A 7,603-nucleotide genomic window follows, 5' to 3' on the forward strand; every position below is an offset into this window, starting at 1 on the left:
TCGAAAGAATATTAACTGTTTCAAATCGGATTGGAACCGTCACACCCAACGGAGTTTCGGAGGAGGTCCGTTTCGAAATTCGAAATACATACGGAACGCAGGGTAAGTAGTTAAGAAACGTGGGAAGTGGCGTCAGGCGCTTCAAGTTTAGGTAAATTTTATCCGAGTTTTGCCACTGGCTGAGATTCGTATTTTGCCGTGAATATTATTGTCGTTATTAAACTATCGTGACTTTCAAGGCCGATTCTATGAAATTCGTTTTTAATTGTTGGGTGACATCGCAAGCTTTTTTTCTTTTGAAAGCTTGTTTAGAGACAATTCTATGAGATGACACAAGACCAAGATGGAGATTTTAAAAAGTTTTTAGGAGTTCAGTAAATAAAGGGTTAAACGCCGGGATGTTTGGAGGTCCGTCGGGAATTGCTTATATAAGAATGTTAGGCAGAGCGAGTACTTGCGAGAAACGCGTGGTACCCGCGGTGTCCCCCTGGTGACGAGGACAGGAAGTGCTACCAAATTTGAATGGAAATTTAAAATTGATTTATAGAAATATTCGTACCCTCTATGTGTACCGAAGAAATTTAAGTTTTTTTGTAACGAATCTAATTAATAATGGAGATATGACGCGATGCATGCAAATTTGACGAAGCTATAGTACTCTGGTGCAACGATACTCTGGGATATACTGTTGAGGAGAAATTAGAAGAGGAACAGCAACGACGAATAAGGATTAATGTCACGAAGCGGAAATATTTATGCTTCTATGCATCAGATAATCAGTTCCGGATAGAGTATAAATATTAAGCTAGACTAATTGCATTTGGGAGTCGTCTGAAATGAAAAGAGATATCGGACAAAGCTGAACGAAAAAAAACTCGCGTCAACGTTTTTTGACTTTTCAAGTTACTAAATTTCGTTTGTTATTTCTGATAATAGAACCAAGGAGTCTTCTAATAGAAGACGGTATTATAGATGGAGAACAAAAAATACCGTACCATCGTCCATATTTAACGATGGAAAATAAATTATGATCCGTTTAGTTTCGTTATATAAAAAGGAAGAGGAAGTTAGCATTTCATTAAAAAGGCTGCTAGTCAACTCATTAGTAAGGCATTTCTATCAGACTCAGCTTTAAACTGGGTGATATTTAATTTCCTCGGACTCGAATTCCTATCTGGAGCTAAAATATTCTATCTTCGTGTTTCAAGTTACATGGAATTCTCAATAACTGCAATTGAATTTAAAAAGAAATACATATTTACGTGTTATAGAATAATAGTTGCTAGTTAATAGCAAAATAGTACTCGCTAATGTAAAAGATCATCCAAACGAATTTTTTGAATAGAATCCTCTTTTATGCGAGATTTTGCTTCGTAGGAAGTTAATCTTGTGCAATCGACAGTCACGCGTACGCGTGAGGTCGACTCGATCAACGTGTCCGACTATTACTCGCTGTTTCCACTTATCTCGACGCTATCCTCCGCAACGAGTTTCGGAACAACCACTCGACGGTGGTTTTTCTTAAACATTTTGTTCAACGCACATTACGATCTAGACGAGGTGCGAAGAGGTTAACAACTTCCGGCAACTTTAAACAACATCGAACGGATTTACGACATTGAAAACTCGCTTAACGCGAGGTGCGAATGCGATACGCAGTGAACGCGGTTAGATGAAACTACTTCGACGTCGGTTCGTTCGGTGTCTCTAACGAGCCACCAAGTACCGAACGATCTTATCACGTGTACACAGGCGTGCACAGAAGTGCCGCAGATTCCGGCATACGTACCAACACCGATGTTCCCGCACGTCGGCTCCTCTCGTCTGATGCTGGCCAAATCGCAGAGAAGCGAAGGTGCCAGCGCCGTCGATGCAGCGTCGCGAAATCGAACGAAAGAACCGAAGGCTTGCGTTGTCGATCGATCGCCGCGAGGATCGACGGACAATCCAACAAAAAACGAATACCTGGTCACGGTACACCACTACCACGGCGAAGGTGTATCGCCTTTCGACTCGCTACATCAGCGATACACGCCTCACATTCACATGGAAGCTCTACCGAGATGCCCACCACCCTCCCACCTCCCGTCAGTCCGCGAGTGACGGCAGAACACACTTTGGTACGCCTCATACGTGTATTCTCTCGCAACAAGTTGAGTTACCCTTGAATCGAACTCATCGAGGACCATCCGACGGTCGGCACAACGGGAACGAACGGGTTAGGTCGGAATGTTGACACCTACAGCGCGGAGCCAACGACACCACGTACACAGAACTCGATTTTCGCACCCGGAGTCCAGACTCCGAGGAGTTTCGATCGAGCCTCGGCACTCGTGCTTCTCTGGGGAAGAGCGTCTTTAACGTCGATTGTTCGGGAAACTATCGTGGCCTGGTTCTTTCGTCAGGAACGGATTCTGTAGGATTTCGCAGTATCGAAACTTCTGGCAAACATAAGCGAAAGATTTACTGAGTATTCGATTCTCGTCGTTCTTAATAAAAGGGCTCGTTCGATGTCGATGATTGCGCCTGATACGCAGAAGACACTTGGTAATCGTGTTGCGTCACGTTATGCCACTCGGTGGAATTCGTGGTACGTGCCACCGTCGACGGAGAAGGTGTTGCGATACAAAAAGGCAGTTCGGGGAGCAATCGTGCGCGTTTCTGCTGTCGTTCTTCCTACGCCTCGTCGATAATAGCAAGCAATCGCACCGTTGATTGGATCCGTCGCGTCGGAGGGGACTCCAATTGGTATCTTTTATTTCTCAATCGTGAAAAGTCAGGCTAGAATCGTCCCGTGCACCGGGAAATACGTTACACGAAACGACGAAAACACCGAGAACATCCATGATTACTTGGTAACACCTTTGAAAAATAGCACGTTGCACGACGTGGTGTAATTTCTCGTGAAAACTGTTCGAAGCGGTTCGTTGCGACGCAAAGCGATCGCGACACACGGACGGCTGTCACACACTCAAGCAACACGTGTGCACGTCATCGGTATTCTTTGCCGTTTCGATATCCTTTTCCTTCAACAACCTATCGCCGATCTTCTCCAGTATTCCTCGCCTCGTTACGCCGTACCTAACCCAAGATAGTCGTTTCCCGACGACGGAAATTCGGGGGCCAGAAATCAGGTCGCTTATCGAGGCGTTCGGCCTGGTTTCATCGCGTACGCGTACCAAGTCGTCTCACGTGGACAACGTTCGCCCGTCACTTATAATCGGCAGTGATAAATGATCGTCATCGTTGTGCGGTGGCATCGGTCGATGCTCGTCGCTTGTTATCGAGAAATTCGAACCCGCGGCTCGTTCGTAACAATCGGTATCGCATTCACCAGCCTCGTCGCGGGACCGACGCCGTTGTCCGTCCGTTTCCAGCACGCGCGATATCTCTAATCATCGGAGCACCTGGGACGACGCCGTTCTTCCAGGTCGGCCACGAGTTCCTCTCGGCGGTGCGTCGCGACACGTTGATCCACAAGTTCTCGAGTCTCGTAGCCGTGGCGAATCGAGGTTAGCGCACCAGCATATCAGCCCGCACCAGCGGTATTCCGCGTTCATGCGGCGAATCGAAGACGTTCGGAGAGCGACGTCGTCAGCAGCACCGTCCGCACGCTGTCATCGAGCACGTCGACGGAAGGGAAGCGTGTTCTCGGTTACGCGTCACATGATCCGCCGGCGGATCCTCGTCCCCGGGTCCCTGAGGCCGCGATGTAGGCGCCGCGACGACCGGGCTGGCCTCGAGACGGTGGTGCGCGTCGGTGTCCACGACGGCGACGTCGCGCGTATCGTCGCGTATCAACCCAGGAGAAAGACGGAAAGAGAGAGAAAGGAAAAAAGAAAAAGAGAACTCTACGCCGGTTTCTCCACCTTCGTTGCCCGGGGAGCGGCTATGGCGGCGGCCTGGCTCTTACTGCTGCTTTCCTCGGCGCGGGGGAAACCGAAAAGGGTCGGTGGCTCGCGGGGCCGAAGGGGGAACGATTATCTCGCAGCATCCCCATCGCGCAGGACCAGTCCGCGCGACACAACAGCGCGTCGGACAGAGACGCCGTGAACCCGACGGGACGCGTGAAAGAGGGCGCTGGTTGGACAGAGACGTACGCGGAGAGCGACGAGGGTGAAAGGTAAGAGGCTGAAGCGAGAGATGCTGTCGGAGCCTGAGCCGTCGGTCGGAAGGAGAGACCGGACGAGGGGGAACTGGGAAAAAGGGTTAGACGCGGAAAAAGACAGAGTCGGGAGAGGGATGAAACGCGAGGGATGAAGGAAGATGGTGTACCCGTAGTATTTGCTGCTCGGGGAAAGAAGGGATGGAAAGAAGGGGTGCGCGAGAGTGTCGAGGATAAGCGCGTGAATTAGAGGGAGAACGAACGACGGAGGAACGAAGATCAAAGGAGACCGTGGAGCGAGGAAAGAAAAACGTGGGAGAGATAGTACCGATACAAGGGGGATGGATGGAGGAAGTACGAGACGATGAAAATAGGTGTAGATTAATGAACGGAGAGAACGTGGTTAGGGACAAAAAGTGACGCCGGGTGGAGCAGGAATGCTTAGGAGAGAGAAAATAATCGAAACATCGGGTAGACGGGAAAAGAAGCAAAAGTGAAAACGATGGATGCGTTTCTTCGTCGGGACGATGTTAAAGAAAGTCGGGTGAAACGAAAAATTTCGAGCAGGATAGGACCTTGTGGGATAACAGGAAGGATGAAATAATATAAGACGGTATGATAATAACGGAAAGTAATTATTTTAAGAGGATATATGAAAATAAAGGTTCGCGAGACACCAGATATTCTCTTTGAGGTTGGAATATAAAATGGACTATATAATACTATATAATATAATATAATATAATACGAAGACTGGAATAGTATTAATGGGGAAGACTGGACAGTGTATTAATTATTTAAGGAGCGTATATAAAAATAAAGGTCCAAGCGATGTCAGATATTCTCTGTGACGTTAAAATGTAGAATGGGTGCGAGAGGGAAACGGCAAACATCCCCTTCTTCAGACACTCCGTGACACGGTTACAAATAGCGAGCAAGCCTCTGCCGGCACCGAAGATTCGAGAGGAAAAACAAGACTCGAAGTGTATTCTATGCACTGTAGAACCAACCGATCCGCTGCACAAGGTTTGCTTAAAACCTCTTTAAACGCAAGCTCGTGTACCCATTCAAGCCATCCGTGCACTAGTTACCCGGTGTCCAGGAAATGAAAACGGTACAATCGTCTGAAGATGCTGACGCACTTATGTCAGCGCGAACGGGTTTTTTTCTTATCAAAATACAAGGTGTCATTTAACTAGTGGCACAAGTGGCAATATGATTGTTGTAGATTTTTTTTTTCTAAATTCGAGGCATCACGTGCCTCGTCCTGTAACGTGCAAGTAATCTTATAACACACGATTGCATCTGTTACTTTTGTATTGATTTGAATTTACGAATTGTCTCAAACAAACGTTGAGTATTTTCTGAATTATTGTTTGACGAATAACAGAGCTTCATTTCAAAACTGAGATAACAATGAAATCAACGTATCGGGACGCCCAGCACAAGTTAGAAATAACGAGTTATTATTATTCATAGCAACAGCAAGCGTACCCTCGCGAATTTTTTAAATTGAATCCCTCGGAAACAAAGAGACGGATGAACGAATTTTATCCTGTATTTTCGATTCATTGTTTCATGTAGAACGACCATATCGGCTCTTGTTATCGAACGCGCTGTATAATACCCCGAGCTGTGTCAGTGCAACGCACAAAATAAATAGTGCCTACGTAATACTTGTGACTCCCAGTATAGGAGGTCGGAGTTAAGTTTCCAATTTGTCATGGACAACCCGGTATACCAATTGTTAACGTTAAAAATCGACCAGTGTGGTTTCGCTACAAATCGAATTCAACAGTGCTACGTGCCCTTAGAGAAACACTTCGTCGTCCCGATAGCGCGGCGACAACACTACTTCAACGAGCCCCTCGCAAACGAGACTCCGTTTGATTAGATCGGTGAACGTCATCTTGTGTAATCGGCAAACTTGTTACCAACGTAATTACAATTAGCATAGCACCTAATGCGAAAGACGGAATTCTCTTGGCGGGAAGTACGATAGCAAGTAATTGTCAGAATAACCCAGCCACCGACTCCGTGGTTCGCGAGCTTCCGCACGAACCGCGGAAAATTGATCGATTATTCGGCCCCCGGGTTGAAGCCTTGAAAACAATCGGGCGCTGCGACTACGAGTCGATCTAACTCTATCCACGACCGGATGATCCATCAACTGTTGAAATAATTAACGAGCAACCGCCAAGCTTGTCTCCGATTCGCAGGCGACTAACCTGCCAATCGATTAATCATACACAATTCCAATTATACCTGTACTCGATGTTATTGCATACCGAATTCCCTTTTCGGCGAGGAACTCGTTGGTTACGTCGACTACGAACCTATGGAGAAAGTCTGGTATTGTCCAAGATACAGTGTGTACGTCTAAAAGGAGAAGCTTCTTTGGTAATTGAAAAAAAAAAAACTATAAGAAGAACGTTAATATTATACTCCATATTTGTTATAAAAACTGAAGAGGAAGTGAATGTGTTATGATGAATATAAAAGTCAAGTGAAATGCATTCAATATCGATAAAAAAAACAAGAACAGTATCGTATATGGAATCTATTAATAAAAAAATCTAATGTAAAATAAGTAAAATATAAATATAAATTTTAATATAAAATAAGAAATTGTATAAACATCCATAGCATAATGATGAATTGCGTGTAAGCCGAGATATACAACGAATTGCGTGTAAGCCGAGATACACAACGAATTGCGTATAATAAACCGTTACCCAAATGAGCTGTATTATTCTTAACGTCTCAGGAAGATCGAAATATAGAGTGAATGTTAGTGCCATTTCGAAATGATGTGAATAGCTTTATTCAACTCCGAAGTTAAGTTGTATAGACTAATCCTTCCATGGGTATACCTTTTGAATTCGACAGGCATTCATGTACAAGAAGCTTTAGTAGACACACAGCACGTATAAGTACAACCAAACTGTAATCCTCGAGTACATCCGACCCGAGGAATTCATGATTTACCGCGTAATGACTGCGATTTTCTTTCGAATCTCGGGAAAAACGTATAGCGGCGTCGAGGGCCATCGAAATAATACGTACCTAACTAAATCGCAAAGTAATTAGAGATAGTCGTGATTCGATTAAAAATTGTTAATTAGAGGGATTACAAATTGTAAATTTATAATATGCCACGTCTCGAGTAACTTGTACGTTACGATCTATGCATTTTAGAAAAGTAAAATGAGAACTAAAATAACAGCACTGAATTTACATAATAGTCGCGAGATTCTTTATTTCCGAGAATAGTAATACATTTATAAACCATGCGCAGAGTTTGAAGTTATTCTATTAATTCTTCAAGACCGGAGCGGAAACTATACGCACGGCCGAGCGCGGTAGCCTCAGGTAAAACGGTTGCAAAAGCTATTGGAATCGAATGCGTCCTTCGTCCGATAGGGTATTAAAATATCGACTAGACTATCTATACCGGTAGATAAAAGGAAATACTGTCCAGGTAGACGACAATTTTGT

At 45.1% G+C, this 7,603-nt stretch overlaps 1 protein-coding gene across 3 annotated transcripts in view; it reads right to left on the bottom strand.

Moving 5' to 3' along the window:
• Positions 1 to 7,333, bottom strand: part of LOC128880389 (cyclic nucleotide-gated cation channel alpha-3) — a 105,407-nt gene extending 98,074 nt beyond the window's left edge. For all 3 annotated transcript variants that reach the window (XM_054130422.1, XM_054130423.1, XM_054130421.1), the window contains exon 1: positions 1,790 to 7,333. The gene's annotated coding sequence lies outside the window, so the exon portion shown is untranslated. The remainder of the gene's footprint in view (positions 1 to 1,789) is intronic.
• Positions 7,334 to 7,603: the final 270 nt, after the last annotated feature.

This window comes from Hylaeus volcanicus, chromosome 7, assembly GCF_026283585.1.
Source record: "Hylaeus volcanicus isolate JK05 chromosome 7, UHH_iyHylVolc1.0_haploid, whole genome shotgun sequence".
NCBI lineage: Eukaryota > Metazoa > Arthropoda > Insecta > Hymenoptera > Colletidae > Hylaeus > Hylaeus volcanicus.